This window comes from Bos taurus, chromosome 27 (assembly GCF_002263795.3).
Source record: "Bos taurus isolate L1 Dominette 01449 registration number 42190680 breed Hereford chromosome 27, ARS-UCD2.0, whole genome shotgun sequence".
Lineage (NCBI taxonomy): Eukaryota > Metazoa > Chordata > Mammalia > Artiodactyla > Bovidae > Bos > Bos taurus.
The window spans coordinates 27,004,405-27,017,663 of NC_037354.1; the positions used below are offsets into that span (position 1 = coordinate 27,004,405).

General features: G+C 41.2%; 1 protein-coding gene across 4 annotated transcripts in view; it reads right to left on the reverse strand.

Annotated features, from left to right (window-relative positions):
* The window catches only part of TEX15 (testis expressed 15, meiosis and synapsis associated), a 79,621-nt gene extending 66,754 nt beyond the window's left edge, over positions 1-12,867 (reverse strand). Inside the window, exons 1-2 of one of the 4 annotated variants that reach the window (XM_024986368.2) lie at positions 12,571-12,867; positions 9,061-9,102 (exon numbers count right to left, since the gene is read on the reverse strand). The gene's annotated coding sequence lies outside the window, so the exon portion shown is untranslated. Of the gene's footprint in view, positions 1-9,060; positions 9,103-12,006; positions 12,413-12,570 lie in introns of those variants that run through there. The other 3 variants (XM_059882352.1, XM_024986369.2, XM_059882353.1) reach the window with 3 other exon arrangements.
* Between the last annotated feature and the right edge of the window lie 392 nt (positions 12,868-13,259).

A 13,259-nucleotide genomic window follows, 5' to 3' on the forward strand; every position in this document is an offset into this window, starting at 1 on the left:
AGTGAACTCCGGGAGATGGTGATGGACAGGGGGGCTTGGTGTGCTGTGATTCATGGGGTCGCAAAGAGTCTGACACGACTGAGCAACTGAACTGAACTGAAATGGTAGTAGCTACACATCACTAATCCATACATTAGTATGGGTCCATGCTACATATTCTCTAATGGGTTGCCATTCTCTTCTCCAAAGGATGTTCCTGATCCAGAGATTGAACCTGGGTCTCATGAACTGCTGGCATATTCTTTACCAACTGAGCCACTAGGGAAGCCCTCTCTAAGATATGGTATCTTTCCATGGTGAAAACATCCAGCAAAATTTTTGACTAACTTTAAAATCTACATTTTTTTCTTTCACCAAATTAAACATTCAAGAATATAAAAATGTATTTAAAACAGACACCATAGATCCCTTTTTGAAAAAATCATGACCACACACTTTAATTTTTTTTGGCTGCAATATGTGGTTTGTGGGATCTTAGTTTCCCAACCAGGGATCAAACCCAGGTCCATTGCTGTGGAAATGCCAAGTCCTAACCACTGGACCACCAGGGAATTCCCCATTACTACACATTTTAAAACTCAGTATATAAACAGAAAATTTTACCCTTTACTGAATTTATTGCCTATGTTTCACCCAATTGCTTTAATTAAGTGTCACTGCCCAAGAGACCCAAATAAAGAAAAGGTGAAAGCAAAAGTCGCTCAGTTGTGTTTGACTCTTTGTGACCCTATGGACTGTACAGTCCTTGGAATTCTCCAAGCCAGAATACTGGAGTGGGTAGCCATTCCCTTCTCCAGGGGATCTTCCCAACCCAGGGATTCAACCCAGGTCTCCCGCATTTCGGGCGGATTCTTTACCAACTGAACCACAAGGGAAGCCCAAACAAAAGGAGAGAATACAAATAATCAAGGGTAAGCGTCATCAGGAAAGTTAAAGTGTTAGTCGCTCAGTCATGTCCAACCGACTCTTTGTGACCCCATAGACTATAGTTCGCCAGGCTCCTCTGTCCATGGAATTCTCCAGGCAAGAATAGTGGAGTGGGTTGCCATTCCCTGCTCCAGGGGATCTTCTTAACCCAGGGATCAAACTCAGGTCTCCCACACTGCAGGCAGATTCTTACCATTTCAGCTATCTAGGAAGCCCTTGAGTAGTCATGAAGTATCAAGGCAATAAGGATGAGAGTCTGGTGCGTAAAATGAAATGCTAAATAATCTAGGTAATAGAAATTCCGAGCAATCTGATAGTGATGGTTTATCCTATAGTGTGAGCTGGCAGTCACATAAGAATATACAAAATGGTATGAAATGTTTAGTAATACTTATATGGATATGTGCATTTTGGAGTTAATGATTAGTAGCATATGTTTACCTACTGTAATTACAGTAAGTTAAAATATAATTGTTAAGTCAGTACAACAGTAAGAAGCTGAAGCAAACTTGTAAATTAATATGACTGGCATGTCTAAAAAGTACATATGTATGAGGAAGTAAACATTTCCAATTTTCTTTTAATTTGATCATGAAAGTTGTTTAAGGAAGGATGTTAACATAATGATTTTTGCACAGAGTTGTCCCAGGCTTTCTGGAAGGGTAAAAGAGTGGCAAACAAACCCCTGGAACAAGAAAATACTGGTATGGAGACAGTGAAATTACAGAGCAACATCAACCACAGGTTTTTACAAAGATGGTAGGGATCTGGTAAGCCTTTCCACAAATTCATGGGAGACAGTCTATTAAGAGAAAAACTATTAACAGAAGTGTCTTCAAGACTTTTTTTCTCTACTACAAGCTATCTAGTATAGAAACTCTGACTTGAATCTGCAGAGAATGTATGTATTTGATTTGAATGGGTATGGCTAAAACACCTAACTAAGGTCTCTATTAAACTTAATTCTTGAGATTCCCCGGAGGTCCAAGGTGAGGACTCAGGTCTCATTGCTGAGGGCCTGAGTTCAACTCCTGGTTGGGGAACTGAGAGCCTACATACATACAAACAAAAAACAAACAAGCAAACAAAAAACAACCAATAACAATGAACTTAAGAATTCTGTATTCACTGAGCTCTTTTGAGATTTTTTCTTTAGAACAATTTAGCAAGAAAAAAATATCTTATAAAAGATTTGGGGGAAAAAGGCTCAGTTTCACCTCATTTTAATCTATTTCAGGAGATGCTATAATACTAGAAAATTGTGTTTAGCTGTGGGAAAAAATCCAAATGAAAGAAATGTCAACTTTCCCATTCTTTGGGAAGTTGTATTAGAGAACAGAAAACAGAAAAATAAATATGAACTCCAGAATATAAACAACCAACACATGTTTGGGTATAAAATTACACTGGAAAATTAATAAGTGTGTTATGAATTTGTCACATTAACACATTAAGTGGAGCACAGGGAGCTGGGTGGTAAGCCAAGGTTCAACAACAGATCACAAGAGGAAATGAAAGAAAGAAGTTAGTTCATTCTTCACAAGTCCTAGAGGAAGTACTTGACAAGCCTTAAGGAACCACAAGGGGAGGTCAAGGCAGAGAGCAGAGACAAGACCTGAGGCACAAGCCTTTCTTAGTGTCTGTGTGAAGCGCGGAGAGCTGACTCATTGGAGAAGACCCTGATGCTGCCAAAGACTGAGGACAGGAGGAGAAGGGGACGACAGAGGATGAGATGGCTGGATGGCATCACCGACTCAATGGAATAGGTTTGGGTGGACTCCGGGAGTTGGTGATGGACAGGGAGGCCTGGTGTGCTGCGGTTCATGGGGTCAGAGAGAGTTGGACAAGACTGAGCGACTGAACTGAACTGAACTGAAGTGCTTTGGGCTTCCTGGGTTAAGCCTATACTGATAAACTGAAACCAAATGACCAGGTTTTGGTAAGCCACATGGGCACAGAAGGGCAAGGCAGTGGGAGGGAGAGGGCACAGCCGACTAGCAGTCCTGTCAGAAACCCGCATGTTCCTGAGTGTCACTATGCAGGGTATGCACTTGCTTGAGCGGGCGAGTGTCAGTTTAAGGTCACTGCAGGCTGCTGGGCCAAACCAAATGGATGCCAACGAGAAATACCATGGAGTAGTGTAGCTAAACTCTCAACCAAGCTTGAGATGAAAAGTAGAGAAATGATCAGTGTGGCAAGATTTGGGTAAAGAATCTATTTCAGTCAATTAAGTTCAATTATCTAAGCAGGTGAGTTTTAAAACAGTTTTTAAAGAAGTCTGAAAAAAACAAAGTCTCGTGTTGAGAAAAAAGATCTTAACAACACCTTTGGGGGAAAAACACTATTCAGTAAGTTTGTTAGCCAAGTACATGTACTTTCCAATTACAGATCACTGGCTACGCAAACACCAGGAACTAATATTCACATGCATGAAATGACCTATATTTCTAATCTTGGAGAACTAAAGGCAGCAGTTCTCAAATTACAGTCCCGAGACCAGCAGCGTCAGTATCACCTGGAAATTTACAGGCAATGAAAACCTTCTGGCTGGATCCTAGACCTATTAATCAGAAACTCTTGGAGCTGGGCCCAGCAATCCGTGACTCGACAAGTTCTCCAGGTGATTCTGATCTAAGCTAAATTTGAGGTCTACTGATAGATAATGCTGAGGAAAGCATCCAATCAGCTACATAAGAACCATTGTTTTCTTTCTTCTTTTTAGTGTTAGCAGTCTCTTAACCGATATCACTATTAGGTGAAAGAAATGCTCTTAACTGGGAACCTCACTTTCAGACTTAACGCTCCTGCAAAGGATGAATCCAAAAGAAATTTTATAAGAATGTGGTTTTGTTTTGGGGGAAGGGAAGGGAGGCAATTATTCATTTAACCAGTATTTAACAAGCAGCTACTTTGTTCCAGGCACTCACCAAGAAGGAAAGACAAGGAAGTAGAGAAGAACTCTGAAATCCACCAACAATTCTATCCTGGGTACTATTCAGTGTATTACTAATAACAGGCTGTCTATTCTTGGAGTACACCTAGACAGTAATACCCACATGAGTAATAAGGTATATAGATTGAAAGCAATGGACTAGCAAAGCAAAAAAAACCTTGGTTTATCCCAGATGATCTAGAATCAGTGGTTCTCAAACTTTTAACATTTATCAGAATCACCTAGAGGGCTTATTAAAACAGATTCCTAGGTCCCATCTCTGGAGTTTCCAACCTCAGTATTCTGAGGCCCCCAATTTTTTACTTCTAATAAATACCCAGGTGATGCTGATGGTCCAGGAACCACATTTTGAGAACCCCCAATCTAGATGATCAGGCACAAAAAAATGTGGGCATTCCACGTAGGAAAAGTCTAGGGATTACCAGTACATTCCTCAAGACTTATTTCAATTATATTTATTGCTCAGATTTAGTCTGTTGCCCTCAGGGCAAAGATAATAGGCAAGAAAGAGATTACCTTTTAAGCAATTTTATCATGATAAACTGTGATCAGCTGTCTATGTTGGATCACTAAATCTCCAATATGAGGGATTTCCTAAAGTAGAAGCAAAAACTGGTCCTCAAATATTTCCATAATTGTGATGCAGAAATCCAAATCTTGTTTTAATATTCTGTATTATACGGATGGACTTCTCTAAAAATTTGAGGCAGGCTCTCCCTTCGGGCCCAAGGAAAATCCTGTATCTACCTAATTATATGCAGTCAAATGAGAGTAAAGTTAGAAGTAATTTACATGCTTTAAAGACTATCCCAAGAGCCTGGGCTATGGGGAAAGAGCACTTCCAGTTCAGCTGCTTTTCAACAGGAGAATAATTAAAGTTAAGTAGTCCCCAAGGCTTAGGAGTCCCCTGGTTCCTTTCCCTTTAGAGTCTAGAAGCTTTGAGAAAAATAGATCAAGTTCCACAAAGAGGTCAAAGTCATTCTGGCTACAAAGGTGAGAAAACAGACCGACTTTCACTAACTCAATCCTCCAGTCCTTAGTCCTTCCTTCAATCTTCTCAAATGCCAAATTCTGACTGGCTCGACCCAAACAGAATCATTCGACTAGGGAGTAAATTAGCAAATGATAACTTGAAACCTACTGCATAACAAGGAAAATAACCTGGATTACCTAACTGGATTATTTACCCTTATCCTCCATATCAACCTTGTTTTATAATATTTATAGATAAATACAACTTGGGAGTAACTGTTACTATTAGTGACTCCAAGTATTAAATATAAAGAATGCCTTCCTCTAAGATACTGAAACACACTGTATCGTAAACACAGTGAAAAGTCAATGACAACAGCTAGAAAGTTGCCACCTTGCCTGCTTAAAGTTACTTCTTGTCCCCTCTATGCAGAAACAAGAAGAGAGATGAGTGCTTAGTCGAAGTCCTAGAAAGTAGATGTTTTGCTGAAAAGTGTAAAATATGTAAGTTGTGTTACCAGACTGTGGAAGATGAGTGCCTGGAAATTATTTGTAAGAGGAGTCAAGGAATTGTTGAAAAGCACAGGGATTAAAATTAGTAGGTAATCTATTGTGGCTATGAGACTTTTTAAAAGACGTTAGGGAAATACGAAGTAATAATCAGATGACTAATGATAATGACATACAATTTCCAAGAGGCTAAAAAAAAAAAAAAACACCTTGGAAGAGAAATAACAATAAAAGCATCCTATAATCCTGGTAGAAAGATTATCAGTTACTTTCTCTAACAACAAAATAATCTCTAAAATTGGTCAGCTCCAAAATCCACACAATTCTTTTTGTTTAATATTCATTTATTTGGCTGCATCGGAGCTCGGCTGTGGCACGTGGGCTTAGTTGCCCTGGTGACACGTGGGATCTCAGTTCCCTGACCAGGGATTGAACCCAAGTATCCTGCATTGGAAGGCAGAGTCTTAACCACTGGACCACCTGGGAAGATCCCCACACAATTCATTTTTATTTATGTAGAAAAGATACCTAGATATGAGGCATCCCTTGGTAAGTATCTAACTAGAACTGAACCAATGCTGAATCAACTTTTCTTCCTGCACTGGCCTGTTTTCTAGTTAAAAACCAAGAGATTCTTCAGACTGCCCTCTAAGATCAATGAACTGTGCACTGAATCATTCTTGCTATTCAAGATGTTCCTCTTGTTTAAGAATAGTAAGCTATCTTTCTTTATTGGTCCAAAGAATTCAACAGTAATTTAATTTTCTACACATCTTGGTATGGAAAATACAGCCACCAATCATATTCACCTAATATGGTCCACTGAATGTAAAAGTAAAACATAAGGTAAAAAAAATTTTTTTAATAGTTAATACTAAACTATGTATATTTGTAATGGAGTCATGTCCAGAAAACACTAATACACAATTACAACTTCTAAATGAATTTATTTAATTATCCATCGTTCTCATGAAAGAGGCAAACCATTCATTTAAAAATTAATTTTCCCATGTTTAAATTTGAGAACCAGCAATTATCCAATATTCTTTCACATTAGCAACAAACTAATAAAATGTGCATCCTTACTAACATCAGAACAGATTTTAATATAAAAAGAACAAACAAGTAGTTACCAGTGAGGAGAGGGGAGACAGACATAGACACAGACAAACTAGAAACTTAAAAGGCTTCAAAGAAACCTGTAGGCAAACCTCGCATATTATCCAGTTCCCAGAAAAAAGGAACTAGAATGCAAGTCGTAGCACCTCAGGCAGAGAAGTGAAGTGAACTTGGATCAGCTTTCTTGACTTCTGTGATGTTATCCTTTTGCTAGACTTTCAGTCCCACTTTTGGATAGTCCATAAATACCACAGTGACCAAAACAGAATCATGTGCTATTAGCTTTTCTTCAGACTCAGCAAAGTTGTAGCAAATAATTCTTTAAAAAAATTAGCATAAATAGTTCCTACAGATTGTTTTAACGAGATTATTATTTAACTTATGCCCTAGATCAGCAATAAATATATTTTTAGCAGCAGTTTGGTAAAGCCAGATCACCTGGTTCAAAATCCTGTTCTGCCTCTTCCTAACTGCGCAACTTTGGACCACTTAACCTAAAGCTCTCTGTGCCTGAGCTTCTTCATATATAAAAATAGGAAAATTAGTATCTATTCAGGGGCTGCCCTGGTGACTCAGTGGTAAAGAATCTGTTTGCCAATACAGGAGACACAGGTTTCATCTCTGATCAGGGAAGATCCCACGGGCCATGGAGCGACTAAGCCCATGTGCTAGGATTACTGTGCTTCAGAGCCCGGGGGCCCGAACTACTTACTGAGCCCTCAGACCTAGAGTCAGTGCTACACAGGAGAAGCCACTCCAACGAGAAGCCCACACGCCGCAACTGGAGAGTAGCCTCCACCAGCCCCAGCTGGAGGGAAAAAAGCCCATGTGGCAACACAGACCCAGCACAGACAAAAATATGTAAATAAAAATTACTAAAAAATACTCAGTAAGTTAATCCAGTTAATCAACACTCTCCTATTGTACTGGTTAACTGAATTAACATATGCAACACAGAAAAATGATTGCTTTATAGTAAAGTGCTCTATGCTGCTGCTAAGTCACTTCAGTCATGTCCGACTCTGTGTGACCCCATAGACAGCAGCCCACCAGGCTTCCCCATCCCTGGGATTCTCCAGGCAAGAACACTGGAGTGGGTGACCATTTCCTTCTCCAATGCATGAAAGTGAAAAGTGAAAGTGAAGTCGCTCAGTCGTGTCCGACCCTCAGCGACCCCATGGACTGCAGCCCACCAGGCTCCTCCGTCCATGGGATTTTCCAGGCAGGAGTACTGGAGTGGGGTGCCACTGCCTTCTCCGAAAGTGCTCTGTAAGTGCTGGCTATTACTGGTGTATATTTAAATCACATAAAGAAGTTTAATTTTTTAATCCTTACAGTTTAATATTAAACATCTAACATTCCTCCATCCTTTTTCATCTAGTTACATTATTTATCAACCTGTGAAGCCCTATGCTCTTTTTAGCCTTAAGAAAGAACAAGAATTTTTAGGAGCTAAATGCCTCAGATAGATAGGCACAAAGTATTTGAAGAAACGAAAATACTTAGTTTAATTGACTGGATGGGGCTTGAAAGATGCCTGCAAACACAAAATTTGGGTCTTCTAGAAACAGATAGATGGATTTGTGGAATGTTTAAAATGTGTTAATTGAAGTTACTTCCTATTCCCTGGCAAAATATGATACCATACAAACACACCCCACAGAATCCAAGGGATGTATAAACTTTAAATAAGATTGTCATTTCAAGGTCAAAAGGGCTTCCAGACTTCCCTGACCACCACTACAATATGTAATTCTACTAACAAAGAATCTGACTTTACAAAAGCTTTGTCCCTTTTGGACTTGTTCAATTATTAATGGCACAAGGAGTGGTAATGTTTTCATCTATATTAGCAAGTGTTTGTTCGTATCTTCCTTTACGAATGATCATTCATTTTTTGCTCATAGTTTCTGTTAAGATCAAGCATTAAAATGCTTATGTGAGCTTTAAAGATCTCTCTAAACAAGGCTTTACTTGTAAGTCAGAGTACAGAACACCCTTATCAAAACAAGAGGCCACAGAAGGTGCAATAAATGTGGATTAATGGGAAAAACAAAGGATTGGCGGTTAAAAGCCTAGGCTTGAGGTTCCTGCTCTGCTACTAACTAGCTATTTCAGTTTATAAAACTGAAAATGTGTCCTGAAAATACCCTCTCTCAAGTTCACTGCTAAATTTATTTTGGGAGGAGGGAAAGTCTATTAAGCTATATATCTTCTCCACCAAAAAATGAACACAATTCACTCTTTTTTTGGCAAAGAATTAGGAACTTCTGTACTCAATGAAGTCCGTGTATCCCAAGTTTAAAACTTTTATTTATTTATTTTTTTTAATTTTATTTTTAAACTTTACATAATTGTATTAGTTTTGCCAAATATAAAAATGAATCCGCCACAGGTATACATGTGTTCCCCATCCTAAACCCTCCTCCCTCCTCCCTCCCCATACCATCCCTCTGGGTCGTCCCAGTGCACTAGCCCCAAGCATCCAGTATCTGAAGTCCGTGTATCCCAAGTTTAAAACTTTTAAATGAGACAATTACAATGGTACCTGCTGATTTAATATAAAAAATGCCACTTACCCATTTTCATTACCCCCACACTTCGCAGTTTTGCTGTTCAACCTGTAAATATACCAGCACTAATAAGCTTATGCTTAAAAAACTGTAAAGGAAATGCCACTTCATCCTCATCAGCAAAAGGAAAGTGTTTCCCCCACTTGGGGAGTACGTGCTCACCTGGGAGGTTTGCGATTTCTATCCGGAAGCTAGACCCTCAAACCAGTGATTTTCTCTATTATATTCAAAGTGTGTTAGTCACTCAGCCAAGTCTGACTCTTTGCGACCACATGGACTTGCCCACATAGGCGGCCAGGCTCCTCCGTCTGTGGGATTCTCCAGGCAAGAATACTGGAGTGGGTTGCTATTCCCTTCTCCAGGGGATCTTCCCAACCAAGGGATAGAACCCAGGCCTCCTGCATAGCAGGCAGATTCTTTACCATCTGAGCCACCACGCATTATTGTCCTCAAAATTCTCAAGTTGAATTACAGTAAACCTCTTGAACACACTTAAAAATCAAAAAAAAATTTTTGTATACCTAGGGTCTAATAAGCACTACCAAAGCTATCCAAAAAGGAAACTTAGGTTCTGATAAGGACTGAACCGTTGATATGTATTCACAGCCGCACTGCTGAAAGCCATAGCAAGAGCTTTGCCAGAGTCTCAGCTGTTGTAATTAAAGACAGACCCTCAGGAGCAGCTATCATTAGTGTTGAAGTGCTGTAATTACAAAGGCTTTGCATTATGTGGATTACAGATTTCAAGCATACAGAGTTGCTACCAGACCTCAGGGACGATCTTTACCAGCAAAACTGCTCATTAAAGCAATCGAGTTTTCTCTATGCATGTGTTTAAAATTTCCTAAACTTCGCTTAACTTGTTGTGCCGCTTTTCCTAACCATGTAAAACAGAGACATCTCCATAGAAGTTCTGACAATCTAACTCTACTACTTGACTAATTTTAAAAACCAAAGCATTACAAAGTAAAAACCAACCACCCAAGAACATCACTTATAGACACATCAGATCAACAAATAAAATACGGCTGCTCTGGAAATAATTGTTGGACCAAAAAAATCACTTTTTTAAATAATAAGTATAAGCAACAAAATATGAATAGAATCAAACAAAGATTTAGAGGGAAAGCAATTCCAACTCTGCAACACAATCACGGTTTGTGATCCAATAGAAAAAGTGCAGGTACTTCAAACCCTCTAAATCATCCTTCAATAAAGTACTGCTGCTGCTGCTAAGTCACGTCAGTCGTGTCCGACTCTGTGCGACCCCATAGACGGCAGCCCACCAGGCTCCCCCGTCCCTGGGATTCTCCAGGCAAGAACACTGGAGTGGGTTGCCATTTCCTTCTCCAATGCATGAAAGTGAAAAGGGAAAGTGAAGACGCTCAGTCGTGTCCGACCCTCAGCGACCCCATGGACTGCAGCCTACCAGGCTCCTCTGTCCATGGGATTTTCCAGACAGGAGTACTAGAGTGGGGTGCCATTGCCTTCTCCATCAATAAAGTACAGATATTTCTAAATAAATGAGAAAGGAAACAGGAACACAGAAAAGCAGACCAAAGTAGTATGCTTACCAAAAAACCATAATTGCCAGTTTTCTAAAATTAAGTACTGTGAAAATGGTGACTATTTTCCCAAACTTAAGATTTTGCAACCCAAGTACAGTATGATTATTGTTGTTTAGCCCCTAAGTCCTGGCCGACTCTTGCAACCCCATGGACTGTAGCCCGCCAGGCTTCCACATCCATCTTTCTTGGGATGGAGTGGGTTGCCACTTTCTTCTCCTGGGTATCTTCCTGACCAAGGGATAGAACCCCTGTCTCTTGCATTGGCAGGTGTATTCTTTACCACTGGGAAGCCCACATTATGATAGCCTTCAGGATCAGTTCAGTTCAGTTCAGTAGTTCAGTCGAGTCCGACTCTTTGACCCCATGAATTGCAGCACGCCAGGCCTCCCTGTCCATCACCAACTCCTGGAGTTTACCCAAACTTATGTCCATGCCTTCAGCATAATAAAACATAATTTTATAACTTAAAAGTGCCCATGTACACTAGTTGTACTCAGAAAAAGTGATTCTCATATAACTTGTCGTTGAGTAAAAGTACAACAATATTTTTTATTAACAAAAGTACTATAATTATATTTTACTGGTTCTATAAAGTAATTTTTACATATTCTTGACATACATTGAGCTATAATTGACATATCACTTTCAGGTGTACAACATTCCATATGTATATACTGCAAAGTGGTAAAAACATTAACATTAAATGATAAAAGTAAAAAACGGCTAAAATTCTACTAAAATTGAAATTATCACTAGCCACTATTAAAAATTCCAGAAAATGTAAACAAAAGTTATACTATTTTTTTCTCATTGTTCAACAACTGAACTCTACAGATAATTCCTATTTTTTTCCCCCTAGTCATATGAATTCTTCCATATGTTTTTTAAAAAGAAAATGTGCATGGGTATTCAAGATACTTGAGCATTCTCTCCAAATTTTGACATCTTTATGTTTCAGTAAGGTTCGGCTATTTAAGCATCTGGGCAATAAAGCAGACTTGTTTTTCTTTTACTTGAAAGCTTTTAAGAAACTGAGCAATGACCCAGTATCGAAAATGTTTCTAAATTCTGACTTCACTCCTCCAGTCCCCTTGGGCCTCAAATGGCAAAACGGTACCCTCTTTTCCAATCAACAATATCTTTTGAATGAAGCCTAAAACTTTTTAAGAATATCTCATAAACGAAATTAGAAATTAACAGTTTTCTAAATGTGAACTCAAAGACATTTAAAGCCTGTACTACTTCTATTCCCTCTAAACATACACGACACACTGTCGAAAGGAGAATTCAAAAACTTAAGTTTTAATTTTGTGCCACTCTGACTTCGTACTTTGAAACAGTCCCATATTCATCTGTCGCTCCCAAAAGCGAATAATGCACTCACAGTTAGGATGCTTCACATCGCACTTGGAATCCACAATTTTGAAATTTTGAGGGAACTTGCAGTTACCAACAACCTCAGCCGATTTTCTGTAACATCAATAATCATTACTAAGTCGTTTCTTTCCACACAGCCATGACGGCGGCCAAGTACATCAAATAAATACTGAGAAACTAAGTGGAATACTGAGCATTCCAAACAAATGGAGAAAATTCAACCCTAAGCAAGGGAAGGATGGAAACCGCCTTGAAAGATCTAAGTGGGCGCGAGTTTAGGAAATGGCTCAAACTTAACTACCTGGCAGTCGGGAGACGTTTTTGCACCCACACCACCGTCGCATCTTAGGCGTTTCACGAAGTTCAGAGAACTGAATCAAGAAGTCAAGAACTACCGACGACACAGCAGCCTCGCAAACACTCCACCCAGCCCTTACAACGGCCGCATCGCTCGGGACACGCGGCGGCCGCATCGCCGGGCGCGTTAGGTCCGCCCGCCCGGCGGGGCTGCTCACCCCTCGCCGGTGCCCGAACGCCCTCCGCGCCCCGCTCCCGAGCCGCCCTCGCCTACCCGAGCGCCCCCAAGTCCACCCGTTCCTGCAGCGAGACAGCGGAGGGCCAGCGCCGGCGGGCATCGTCCGGAGAGCGCGGGCTCTGCCCCGAGGCGACGCGGCGCGCGGACGGCCCAAGCGGCCCGGGCGGCTCAGCGCCTCGGGGCGCCGCCTCGAGAGCAGCCGTCACCCCGGCGGCTTTCGGCGTTTCGCGCTCCACAGCCGCGGGCGGCGTGTGAACCTGAGGGGGCGGCCGGGCCCGGAGAAGCCACGCCCACCAGAGCGGCCCCAGCCCCGCCCCCAGGATGCCGCCCTCCATCCCCCCGAAACAATCCCCAGCCACCCATCCCCCACTTCAGCCTCTGCGGCCCGCAAAGAACGCCGAGTGGCTTCCTTCCGAAGGCCCGCAGGATTCCATGCGCTCTTCACTGCTTTCGGGCGACAGAGAACCGCGGGTCTCCCGGCGCGGGCGAGGCCGCGTCCAAGCTATGGGGCTTCCCCCTCCCGCTGCCTCAGCGTCACCCAAGAGAAGCTAAAAGTTCACTTTAGGCATCGGGGCTTTCACTCCCCTCGCAGGCCCCACCTTTGGGTCCAAATGCTGAACTTCGTGATAATTTAACATTCTCTCTTGAATTCAACCTGGCACCTTGCTGGCTTCTAAATCGCCTCTCCGCAAACGCCACATTTGCCTCACAAACCTTGAGCATCC